This window comes from Canis lupus, chromosome 18 (assembly GCF_011100685.1).
Source record: "Canis lupus familiaris isolate Mischka breed German Shepherd chromosome 18, alternate assembly UU_Cfam_GSD_1.0, whole genome shotgun sequence".
Classification (NCBI taxonomy): Eukaryota; Metazoa; Chordata; class Mammalia; order Carnivora; family Canidae; genus Canis; species Canis lupus.
In genome coordinates this window covers 51,124,119-51,137,085 of record NC_049239.1, presented here as the reverse complement: position 1 = coordinate 51,137,085, position 12,967 = coordinate 51,124,119, and the positions used below count along the sequence as shown (strand labels likewise).

Here is a 12,967-nt window from a genome sequence, read left to right as displayed (position 1 = left end):
GTAGGATGAATAACAGATGAGAAGAAATGGGGACCTTGGGCAAATAAAAGTCTTTTTTGATTCAAAGTATGAGTGATTGGCAGAGACGTAAAAGGAAAAAGAGATGACAAACTCAGGGCAACTAGGAGGGCATAAGAAAGATGCACCCAGGGCAATCAGAGACCCCTGTGGAGAAACAAAACCCTAACCCATATTCCTCAAGGCTGAATTCCTGGTGAAAGGCAGCGACTCTCCTCCAGCAAACTTAAAGACTAGGCTGAAGAGTGGCACTGAATTTTTGTTTGATCTTCTTTGCAATCCTCCACTCAGGACAGAATTATTCAGACTAATTTTCACTCCCTTGCTGTGCCTCTCCCCCAAGCCTGTAATGGCCGGGTTACATCAGTTTTTTGCAAGGGACAAATCCAAGATCCATATTAACTTTTTCCTCTTCGGAATTGGCCAAGAGGTTGTCCAGCACCCGAAGCCAACACCCACACTTGGAACTCAACGCTGGCCCTTTCACCTTCAAGGAAAACTGGTTTGTGGATACCCTGCCCATACCTGCCGGAACCGACCGGCTCTCCAGCGCTAGAATTGTGGCTGCTCGAGGGCGAAACAACCCACGGAGAGCAAATGCAGCAGGTTCGTAAAGGGACAAGCCCGCAGCGCAGCCGAGCATGCGACGCCATGGGGCCGATGGGGGAAAGTGGTTCCGCGCCAGAGTGGACAGTAGATGCCCCACCGTGGTGCCGGGGTCGGAACACCCCAGCGGGGAGGCCTTGCCCACTAGTTCTGTGCGGGGCGACTCTAAGCCAGCCGTCCAGGTGTCCCGGCCACGGAAACACCTTACACCGCTCCTTCCCCACCCCCTTCGCCCTCAGCTCGTGTTCTGGTCACCACCGCCAGCCGTGTCCCCTCTCACACACGCACCGTGAGGAAGCATAAAGGAGAGCATGGAGCAGCTACCGAAGAGGCGAGGAGGAGCCCCTTGGGCTCCAGAGGGAAGCCCCCAGCAAGCCCCCGAGAGGCAGCGGGGCGCTCGCACGCGCGGGCACAGACGGCGGAGCGCGTCCGCAGCACCTGGATCAGCGCCGGCCGCTCGGCGGAGGAGCGTCGGCGACCGGAACAGCGGGCGCTGTCAGACACGCTCCGAGCACCGCCGACCCGATGCCTCAACGCGTTTGTCAACCTCAACTCTTGCAAGACTCTTCTCTCCAATCCGGAAAGGCCCGCGTTCCCCACGCCTCGACCCCCACCCCCGGTACCTGGGTGGCTGGCACATGACTCTCCATCCTGTCCCCGGGACCGGGCGGAAGCGAGGGCCCGGCGCCGCATCCTCCCTCCCGGGCTCTCCCGGCGGGCCCGACCTCGACCCCGACCCCAACCCCGCCGCCCGCACGCGGCCGCACAAAGCGCGCCGCCCCGCCGCCGGGACAAAGCGGGCCCGGGCGCCGGCACCTACCTCGGTGCGGAGCGCCGGCCGGGCAGGCGGGAGTGCGGCGGGCGGGGGCGCACCGGTGGTCGCCGCGCCCGCAGCCTGGCCGCGAGGGGCGGTTGCGGGCGGCGGCGGGTGGCCGGGGCGGCGGCGGGGCGCACGGCTAGCGGCTGCGGGCGCTGTCACGGGGCGCGAGCGGCGCGGGGGGCGCGCGGGGCCGGCGGCGGCGGGGCGCGTGGCGGCGCGCGGGCGCGAGCGGCGGGACTGCGGCGCGCGGAAGGAGGACAATAGCCTCCCCCTGCCGCAGGCCGCCGGCTCCCGCGGGAGGCCCGGGACCATCTGGAGCCCGCGGCCCCGCGGGGCTCTGGGCGGGGCCCGAATCACCCCCTCCCCGCCCGGCGCCATGGCAACCGCGGCCCCTCTCCGTTCTCCGCGCTGCTCCCCGGCCCGGGGTCGCTGACCTTCCCCCGGGCGAACTCCGGCGGTTCTGCGGCCGGCTCCCGACCCCCGCCACCTTCCGCGTGGGTGCCCCCTATAATGCCGCCTTCCGGTCACCCCGGGGCCACCGGGTACCCCCCACACAGCTTGCGGGGCTCGGGCTCCGCAGATTGAGGACCCTCACCTTTGTCCCCACTCCTCCTTTCCTCCCAAATCTATCCCTGAGACACACAATCCTTCCTTTAACGGCACTCACCGCCCGGAGGGTTTCCCCAAATTCAGCTTCTGTTTCCTTTTCAAATTTTCATCCGTGGGCACCTCCAGTTCATCTCCCTTTAAGCAATGCTTTCATCCATCCCTTCTCTCGAGCATCCTCCTTCAGGCAGGTAGGCCAGCTCTCTTTCCCAAAGCGTCTCCATGGTCTACGTGGTGGAGATTCGCCTGCTCGCAGATCAGATTCTCAGAATAGTCATCACTGCAGCTTCTCTCTGCTCCTTCTCAGCTCCTCTCATTTATCAACCAGGAGAATTCCGTCCTACTCACTGTCTTAAAAGGGAGTGGGGGTGGGGATGGACATTTCTAGGCCTGGCACAGCTGGGTTTCTCCTTGGTTTAGTAGCATCTGAGTGGTTGCAAGGTCTTAGGTCATTAAGCAAGGTGAACTGCTATCTGCTTGAGAGAAAAGAATTATGCTCAAATAATAATAAAGTTATAAAGTGCCACCTGCACGTTAAAAATGCATTATCCAAAAAAAAAAAAAATGCATTATCCCATGTGACACCCCCCACCCCCCACCCCACACTCCAGCTCTGAGAGGTAGGTTCTGTTCTTCCAGACTAAGAGGCTAGGCTTGGAGATGCACAGCAAAAACAGATTGGGCTTTGTACAGAGCAATCAGAATTTACCCATTAGATTGTGCTGTCTCTGATGATGCAGGCCTGTTTCCACCTGGGAAATGCCTGAAATGGCCAAGTAAGGGCAATGTGAAGGATAGGGTTTGTGTGAATTACTGGGTTTAAGGTTTTATTTATTTACGGGTAATGGAATTGTAGGATTTTGCTCCTTTCTGAAAAGGTACACCTACTGAAACAAATTTGTAAGTGATTGAAGCACTTTTCAGTTAGGATTTTGGCGGGGTGAAATCATTTGTTTTAAACTTATTTGAAAACATTTCCAAGGGGGAAAAAAAAAAAAGATCTGCTACCAATCCTGTCTGGTTGTATCATCTCACCTATCTGGCCTTGGTTTTCCTAGTTTATAAAATGGGTTGGAAGGGATATCAGGGAGTTGCACTAAAAGGTGACCTTGAACTTCTCTTCTAGGTCTGATATTCTGATTTCACCACCAGACTGGAAATTGATCTTCTGAGGTGTGCCTCACTAGTAGCTACAGTTCAGGCTTATTTATTACTTATTTTTTAACAGTCGCTCTTCAGGCAATGGAGTCAGAGAAGGGAGAGCATAAACTACAACTGTTCCCAAGGGTAAGAGTGAGTGTGTTCAGGGGGAAGGGAGCAATGAGGTGTGTTTTTGGTCATCAAGGAGCCTTGGCCAGGGATGTTAAAGCTGATGGGATGAGAATCAGCTGATCTGCCAAGGAGCCAGAACACCCAACCGACTACTGCTCTACTGCTATGGGAACCAAGGGTCTCAACAACAGCTATTGGATTGTGACCCAATTAGGAGACAAGAATATTAAGTCTATGGTCAGCATACTAACAAGATCTTTTATATAGTATTTCCTATTTTTAGCATTTCATAATCCTTTAAAAAGCCTTGTAGGGTAATGGGTAGCCCGGGTGGCTCAGTGGTTTAGTGCCACCTTTGGCCCAGGGTGTGATCCTGAAGACCTGGGATCGAGTCCCACGTTGGGCTCCCTGCATGGAGCCTGCTTCTCCCTCTGCCTCTCTCTCTGTGTGTCTCTCATGAATAAATAAATAAAATCTTTTTTAAAAAGCCTTGTAGGGTAAACATTATCATTCTCATTTTCTTGATGAGCACACTGTTCTTCAGACACCTAAGTGAATGCCCAAGTTCAGAGTTAGTTCATGGTGGGGACATCAGGTCTTCCAATTCCTAATATGTTCTTTCCCTTCTGTTAGAGAGAGTGTAGCAGAGTGGTTAAAAGCATCAGTTTTGGAATCAGACTCTTTGGCTTTAAAAGTAGTTTTGCTGCCTACTTGCTGTTGACTTGGGGCAAGTTGCTCAACCTCTCTGGGATTCAGGTTCCTTACCTGCAGAATGATATCATAGGTGGGGATCAGATGCGTGATTGCAGGTGCCTGACACATAGAAAGCTCTCAACCGGTGTCAGCCATTATTATTTTAGGAGAGTATCATTTTACCATACTATTTCCCAATTTGGGGAGGAAGCATGCTCAATAAAGAGAACAGTGAGATGGCTGGTCTCAGTTGTTTTGGAAACTTATTATTTTCTCTGTAGTACGTCAGTATAGTCAATGATGGAGGGGAAAAACGTCTTCTTCCTTTTTACATGATTTGCAACAGTGAATGGAAGGAAATCCACAGAGTGTGCTGAGCTGCTCTGGAGAATCCAGATTTGCTACTCATGTTACCAAGATTAGTGGAAAGTCCTGCCCCTAAACCTCCAGACCTAGCCCAGGGTTCATCTTTCATCCTGTACCATGGAAGAGATGTCTCTCCTGTCTGAGACTGATTCTTCTGGTTCCTACATGAAGTGTCATCCCCTCCGGCAGTCTCATGGCTCTCAGTCATTCTGGTGAGTTCCCTCTCTTCTGGCTCCTTCTCATCAGCATTTGAACATGCGCCAAGTATCTGCTAGCTTAAAAAACAAGTGAGAGACCCTGATCCTCCTCTGCGTCTTGCCTTTATGATCATGATATTCTTGAGTGATTTGAATGCATTGGCTCTACTACCTTGCTTCTCCTTGAGCCAAACATTCATTTAAAAACTATCTGACTTAGGAGCTCGTAGGTGGCGCAGTCCGTTGAAGGTCCATCTCTTGGTTTCAGTTCAGGTCATGATCTCAGGGATTGAGCCCTGTATCAGGCCCCACACTCCAGAGTCTGCTTGAGATTCTCTCTTTCCCTCTCCCTCTGTTCCTCCCTCACACACACTCTCTCTCAAATAAATTAATCTTTTAAAAAAATTAAACAAAAACTATCTGGCTTATGTGTCAGGCACTGTGCTGGGATCTGGGGATCTAATGATGAGTAACATGGACAGTCTCTATCTTCTTGGAGCTTATATTCTGGTAGGGTTGACAGACATTAATAAAATAACACCCTTAGATATATAATTACAAAGTATAACGAATGAAAAGTTCAGGATGCTAGGTAAGAATTTAACAGAGCGTCATAATCTAGTTGGGGGGGGGGGGCATGTCAAAGGGGACCTCCCTCAGATCATTAGAGCTGTGATCTGAAACATGACAAGTGTTAACTAGCCTGAGAATAGAGGATAATAGTAGTGGGTAACTAACACTAATTGGGGATTATGTTTCTAACACTTTATGCATATCATTTCATTTCATTCTTATAAAAACTCTGACAGGTGAGTATTAACTTTATTCCACAGAAGAGAAAAATGGAGGCATAGAGAGATGAAATGTCTTGCCCAGGGTCATGTAACCAGGCTGAGGTAGAGCTGGGATTTCTAGACCAGACGTCTGACACTTGAACCATGTTCGTAGCTACAGAGACACAAGAGCATGTGGATGACAGACTTGAAGCAGCAGGGCACATGGTGTGTGTAAGAAATGGAGAGAAGGGTAATGGGAGGGAAAATAGAGGGCAAGAGGGAATATGTGCTGAATTCTGGCTGGGGAAAATAGGCAAGGGCTTGATCATGCAGGGGTTTCTAGGTCCTTTAAAGAATTTTGGTTTTCACCTCGGGAGCCCTGGGAAACTATCGAAGGATTTGAAGCCATGGAGTGAAGTGATCCACTGTGTATTTTTTTTAAGATTTTATTTATTTATTTGAGAGAGGGAGCAAGAGCCCAAGCACGCAAAGCAGGGGGAGGAGCAGAGGCAGAAGAAGTAGGGTCCCCACTAAACAGGGAGCCCTATGTGGGTCTCGATTCTAGGACTCGGACCCGGGAGTCTGGAATCATGACCTGAGCAGAGGACAAACAACCCTCTGAGCCACCCAGGCACCCCTCTACTGTGTATTTTTAAAAGATTACTCCAGCTGCTATGTGGGGAATAGAGGAGTGTGCATGTTGATGTGAGAAGCCAGTTGAGAAGACCGGATTTGGGTGAAGAGAGTGTAGGTCTCAGAACCTGCTGGGTTTGTGATATCTTTGGCCCAATCAAGTGGACATACTTAGGGGCAAGTGCATCTGGGTGCACAGCTCAGAATGGAGACTTGGACTTCGATACACATCTGGAAAGCATCAGTGCAGAACCAGATGGTGAGTGAAGGAGACGGATGGGCACTGATGCAATTGATTTAGTCCAATGCAATATAACTTCCATTTCTCTGTAGCTACTTTCAACAAGGTCCTCAGGAATCCTCTTGCTAAATCCAGTGTTAATTTACAATTGCCTCCTTACTATTCCTCTTGGCAGTGGTAGATTTTAATTATGCCTGCCTCTTGGGATTTTCTTCTTTTGGTTTATGGTTGCCACAGTCCTGGTTTTCCTTCAACCCCTGTGGTCCCTCCCTTATTTCTTTTGTGAGTTCCTTTCTGCTCATCACTTAATTGTGTTGTTGCCATTGGTAATAGTGTTTTGTTCTAGGCTCTTTCCTAATTCTATGCATTCTTCCTGGGCCTCTTTATCTACCGCTCTGCAGCCAGAGCATCTTTTTTTTTTTTTTAAATCATTTAAAGATGTTTTATTTTTTATTTATTCATGAAAGACACAAAGAGAGAGGCAGCGATAGAGGCAGAAGGAGAAGCAGGCTCCCCCCTTCCAGGACCCTGGGATCACGACCTAAGCCAAAGGCAGATGCTCAACCACTGAGCCACCCAGGTGCCCAGAAAGCATCTTTCTAATACAACATTCTGACAAGTCTCTCCTCTGTGGAAACCCCTTCAGTGGCTCCCCAATGCCTTTGGGGGTAAAGCCCAGAGTTCTTAGGGAGTTGACACACCCCACTTACCTCTCTACCCTCATTGCTCACCACTCCTCTTTTGACGCTCTATATCCTGACATAAGGAATCTGTTGGAGCTTTCCCAATGTTTGTGGGATTTTGAACATGGTATTCTCTTTGTGGGAAATTCTTCCTTTTCCATTTACCTAGGATTGATTTACTGGTCTGTTGGGTCTAAATTTAGGTGTCACTTCCTCCAAAAAGCATTCTCTGGGCTTCAAGTCTGGGACAGGGGCCTTCTGACAGAACTCCATGTGACTATTACTGCCCATTGGTTGTGTTCCTTCTTAGATTATGAACTCTGTGAGAAAAGGGAGCACATTCATTTCACAGTTGTGTTCCTAGTAGAGCAGACATGTAGATATCTGTGCAACATTTTAATGAATGACAGAAAGGACTTTGGGAGAGAAGGGGATTTCTTTTTGTAAAAAGATAAAACTAGATGTTTTCATATCAAACAATGTGTTTCTGTTTCTTTTACCCTGAATCTATCCCCCATGATTAAGTAGCAGCAAGTGCTTTCTAGATGCAGTATCCTCTGCATAGGGATGACACAGAAAGATCAGGGTCAAAGTCTTGGGCTTTTGAATTCTTAACCAGACCATTTTTTTTTTAAGATTTTATTTATTTATTCATGAGAGAGACAGAGAGAGAGAGAGAGGCAGAGACAGAAGCAGGCTCCATGCAGGGAGCTCGATGTGGGACTCGATCCCGGGACTCCAAGGTCACGCCCTGAGTAGAAGGCAGGTGCCAAACCACTGAGCCACCCAGGGATCCCCTTAACCAGACCTTTTAAAATCAAATACAGAGAAGATGTTCTTTTATTGTTCCTCCAAGTTTTTATTTAATTCCAGTTAGTTAACCTACAGTATAATATTAGTTTCAGGTGTAAAATTTAGTGTTTCAACACTTACATACAATGCCCAGGGCTCATCATAACAAGTGCCCTCCTTAATACCCTTCACCCATCTAGCCCATCCCCTACCCACCTCCCCTCTAATAGCCATCAGTTTGTTCTCTATAGTTAAGAGTCTGTTTCTTTGCCTGCCGAGAAGCCTGCTTTATTTATTTATTTATTTATTTATTTATTTATTTATTTATTTATTTATTTATTTTTGGAAAAGAGTTTAGATGCATCTTTGGGCTCTGCCTTCTGTGCTCACCACAAACAACAGTAGACAAAAGAGACTTATGTTCCATTCTGATCCTAGAACTCTGAGAAGACAAAGCATTTCAAAGTTCCCTGTGCTAACAAGGGACTGCTACCACAGAGTAGAAGTGGCACTGTCACCTCTGGAGGCAAAGTAGGTCTTAGATAAATTGAATTTCTTCATTACCTACAGCCTTCTCACTCCCTAAACCTGAGTCTATTTGACTTGACATTTGGGGGAAATTTGAAAAGTTACTTGGTGCCCAGCCCCTGAGAGGAGTGTAATGATGAGCTGAGAGCCCAGTGACTGTGGGGATTGCTGTGGAGTGGCAGGTGAACCCCACAGTAGAGGCTGAGGGCTGCATGGCTCAAGCCAGGAGCCAGTTGAAGACTCAGGAGTACTAGGAAGAGCTGAGATAGGAGCCACTGAGCTCCTCATAAAGGAATCACTGTCTCTTTCTAATCTACACACCAGGGAACACTGTAGCAGGTACAGTGGCAATGGAGTCCAATGGCCAAGACCAAGCGAGGCAAAAGCAACAGAAGATGGCATTTGACCTCGGTACCCTTCCCTGATGTCAGAGTGATATGTGAACCCCCAACTGGAACATTGTCAGGAGAAAGAAACAGTTGAAGTTTAAAACTTGGAAAGATTGAGTTGTCTGGAATTGGCAAAGTTATTTTTCTGCCATTAGTAGAAATGGGGGCTGTAGAGCTAGGTTAAGAAATAAGGAAAATTGCACGTCCTCACCTGGGTCTGTGACTTGAGATTATAAACAAGCCTGGTGTACAAAGTCAAGGTCAGAAAGGTGGACTTGCAAGGAAAGTCCACCTTGTGTCTTACAAGGACTGACCTAATTTCCTGATGACTGTGGACCAGGAGGCTTGTATAACACCAGCTGGGGACAGGATTTGCAAAGAATGATCATGTATTTGAAAGCAAAAGTCTGCAGATGAACCAAGATAAAGCCTCAGGTCAAACAGGGTGTTCTGATGCTGGGGATGGTGGAGGAGGGGAACAGAGGACAGAAGAGTACTACCTGGAGCTCCCTTATATAGTGTAGAAAAGTCTGAGGTTCTAGGAGTCTTGAGGGGTGCATTCTGAGCTGAACAATGTTATGCATGCATACTGTTGGTGACTAAACTGGAGAAACTGAAACTGATTTGAGGACATAGAAGTATTACATCCATTTATCTTTGTCCATTTTGGATTCAAAACAGCAGTTTATTTATGGACCATCCCTCCCCAACTATTTTTAACTTGCAAATCTAAGCACCATTAGAAATTGGACCTAAAAACACATTTGAATGATTTCAACCTGTCTAGGAGCAGACTGGTTGATGATGATTCCACCACTTTTGATTTCACCTGTCAGTAACGAACCACTTCCTTCTTCTAAGAAGCTGATACCATAAAGCCCTGAGAATACACAAATCCTTTGAAAAAGTGTCTGATCACACCCACCTGCCTGAAATAAATTTTGGCAGCATCTGCTTCATCCTAACAGCTGAAGGGAAGTCTTTGGAGTTCCTTGATCAAATTGCACTGAGAAATGTGAGTTGTGTGGGAAACCTACAAAGAGTAGATTTTTGGGTGCCAGAACCCAAAATGAGTAGACTTAGTGTACATCTTTGAAGCTGTAAACATTTTAGGTCAGTTTTCTGTATTGTAGCCTAATTCTCTGATGTGGAGATCCACAGCTATGTAGCCAGTCATTTCAATTATTATTGGCATCTGAAACTTCCTGATGGTTAAGACAGAAGACTCTGGAGTCTTATGGCCTTGTTGGAATTCAGGCCCAACATTTTCTTTCTTTCTTTTTTTTTTTTTAAGATTTTATTTATTTATTTATTCACGCAGGGAACCCGATGTGGGACTCAGTCATGGAACCCCAGGATCATGCCCTGGGCCGAAGGCAGGTGCTAAACCGCTGAGCCACTCAGGGATCCCAACATTTTCTAATTGTGTGACCTTGTATCAGTTATTTAACTTCTCTAAACTTTGGTTTCCTCATCTGTAAATAGGGGATGAATTTATTTTTTAATTTAATTTAATTTTTAAAAAAGATTTTATTTATTTATTTATGAGAGACACAGAGAGAGGGGCAGAAACATAGGCAGAGGGAGAAGCAGGCTCCCTGTGGGGAGCCTGATGTAGGCTCCATCCCAGGTGGTGGTAGTGGGATGGCAGACGTTCAACCATGAGTCACCCAGACTCCCCAATAGGGGATAATTTTAAAGGAGTTATGGTAAGAAATTAACTAATGCATGAGAAGCACAAATTAGTACTTAATAAATATTAGCTATTGCTATTATCATGATTTTACTTGTTTTGTATGCAGACAGATCTTGCCTTAAGTAAAATATAACATATAAAAATTGAGATTTGCATAAAAGTTTAATGGGGGAGGTTCTTCATATCACAACAAAGTTCTTCAGTCTATGAAAGAACGGATAACAGGGTTTCTTTTAGACAGTCGGCTTCTCAGTGTGTCTAAAACAATTTGATTCACACACAGCTAGGTTTACACAATGTGTTTGGAACATAGCTAGTATACAAAGCACAGGACATCTGTAATACAATCATCCAGGCCAGGTCTGAAACACTGTGACAAGTTAACAATAACAATCCTGGATATTCCTCTCTGTCCTTTATACAGGGATTAGATGACTTCTCTGTGGTTTCAAAGTGCAGAGGTGGGACCAATGGGTGGAAGATGCAGTGGGGGAGTTTTAGTTCAATATAGTGAGAAACTCCTTACCAAACCACTGCTGTCCAGAACTGGAACGGGTTGCTTCTGAGGTGGCAAATTTCTCAACATAAGGTATTCAAGTAAAAGCAAGATATCAATTTGTCAGGACTGTTGGAATGAGTATTACATGAAATGGGGAGGTGAATTAGGGCAGTGTTTCACAACCCTAAGTACATGAAATATATTGTGCAAACTAGGTCAGTTCTCTACCTTGGATACCAGAAAGGGGTTGAGGAAGGAGGTACAAAGAGGCTGTTCAGGAGGAGGGTTGGGGATAAAGGAAATGAATTGGGAAAAAAATACTACTTCTCTGGTTGGGAAATACTAGATTAAATGACTTCTAAGATTTCCTCTAAAGACTCTAGGGGCATGTGGCTAGCTCAGTTGGTAGAGCATGCAACTCTTGATCTCTGGGTTGTAAGTTCAGAGCCCCAAGTTGGGTGGAGAGATTACTTAAAAATACAAAAAAAAAAAATCTTAAAAAAAAAAAGATTCTAAGACTCTCAAATTGTTTCACAGATTTTTTTTAAAACTATATTCCTGGGATAATTTTCCCATTTTAGTTGAGGAAAACTGGAACATAACACCAAAAGTAAGTGATAAAACAGGAAAAGAATCCAGACATCCTCACCATTTTAGAATTTTGATTCCACAGCCTCTTTTCAGCTGGTGAGAAGGGAAGTTGAAGAAACAGAAGATAATAGAAGTAACGCTAGAATGGATGAAATCAAGTCAACCTCAGTGATCAGTGGAAAATCAGCTTCACGAAGACTGCATATTACTAGCTTTAAAGACTCCATACACCAGCATGCCTGGCAGAGTCCTTAGAGTACTATAATCAGATGAAGACCGAACTAAGACTACATGTGGAGCCAGTGTCCTCTTTTTCCCAGAATCTTTTTCCCAGTTAGCCTATTTGTCTTTCAAATAAAGTTGATCATCTGGCCTTTGGATCAATAGGTTTCCTCAATCATACAGGACCAGATTACACTGCTTTTTCCATTCCCAAAGCTTCTGTGCCACAAAGAATGCCTCCTACACAGTGGACATCAGCTAAGACATCCAACCCTGCCTAGAGAGAAAGTTAAAAGCCAATTAGACAGTAGAACAAGCTTTGTGATATAGATTTTATTGGTTATCAGGGAAGAGTAGGAATTACACATTAACAGGGATGAAATGAAATCTCCCCAGTTGGCCTGGGAACTTACTACTGATGGATGAGGAATCAGACTCTGTACGGGGGTGGAGTTAGGGGGTTGGGGGGGGATTGTCAGCTGGGAAAACCAGGAAGTCATCTAAGAAGTTGAGGAAGAAAACATAGGGAAAAGTGGTGAAGAAAATAATACTCCATCTATACAAACTCTAGTATTGTCTTGGGGGAGAATTTTTTGCCCATAAGTCTTAGAATGAGGAAGGACAAATGCTGTAGTCCAAGAATTGGTACAAAAGTCGGCACCACTATGGCCTCTAGTGCCCCCAAAACCTAACATACCTCTGTGAGAACATCCCTGTCTGACCCCAGATAGGAAAGCAGAGAGGGAGGTGAGTAGCAAAGCTGCCCCAGATTCTGTGCTCCAGGTGGAGAAGGCCTCAAGAAGGTGAAGGGATGAGCTAATCTGAGCTTCCTGGCCCCATTTCCAAGGATGTGATTAGTGGAGAGGCACCTGGGACCTGCTCCATTTCAGGAAACCCGGTTATGGGAACTGGTGGGGGACAGACTTGGCTCAGGACCCGAGAGAAGCAGTTAACCCTTTCCTATTGCGTGTATGGGAAACAGCCTCTTTTAGTAGTTTCCCAGGGGGAAAGAAACTTCTCAAATGGATTTAGTTTTGCATCAGTCCGATAAAGGAGACCTCAGGGATATTTTCCATTTCAGTTCCTATGGTCTATCTTTTCAGGGCTTTTGAATGCTCTAAAGGAGCCTGAGCACAAGGTAGACCTAAGAGGTGTCTAGGAATGACATACACAGAGAGGGCACATTTAAAAGGGAAAGACAGCTCAGCAGTTCCTAAAATGTCAAATGTCACTGTTGACCTGGCAGCATTTCTTAGATTTCTGGTTCCACTTTAACCCTTGGGTTTGGGTCAGAACCAACTTGGGGCTCTTTAGACAGGGTCTCTTCTATCCAGAGGAT

At 46.5% G+C, this 12,967-nt stretch overlaps 1 protein-coding gene and 1 long non-coding RNA gene across 5 annotated transcripts in view; one reads left to right on the top strand and one right to left on the bottom strand.

Moving 5' to 3' along the window:
* The window catches only part of SPTBN2 (spectrin beta, non-erythrocytic 2), a 38,494-nt gene extending 35,923 nt beyond the window's left edge, over positions 1-2,571 (bottom strand). Inside the window, exon 1 of one of the 2 annotated variants that reach the window (XM_038563797.1) lies at positions 2,112-2,571. The gene's annotated coding sequence lies outside the window, so the exon portion shown is untranslated. Of the gene's footprint in view, positions 1-1,444; positions 1,489-2,111 lie in introns of those variants that run through there. The other variant, XM_038563798.1, reaches the window with a different exon arrangement.
* LOC102157139 lies at positions 1,836-11,774 on the top strand. Of its 3 annotated transcripts, none has more exons than XR_005373605.1 (5): positions 1,836-1,938; positions 3,177-3,337; positions 8,055-8,234; positions 9,408-9,635; positions 11,489-11,774. It is a non-coding gene; the product is annotated as an uncharacterized LOC102157139 (long non-coding RNA). The 3 variants fall into 3 exon arrangements; XR_005373606.1 differs by lacking the exon at positions 1,836-1,938 and adding an exon at positions 1,949-2,241 and having other exon boundaries at positions 3,279-3,337; XR_005373604.1 differs by lacking the exon at positions 1,836-1,938 and adding an exon at positions 1,949-2,241.
* Positions 11,775-12,967: the final 1,193 nt, after the last annotated feature.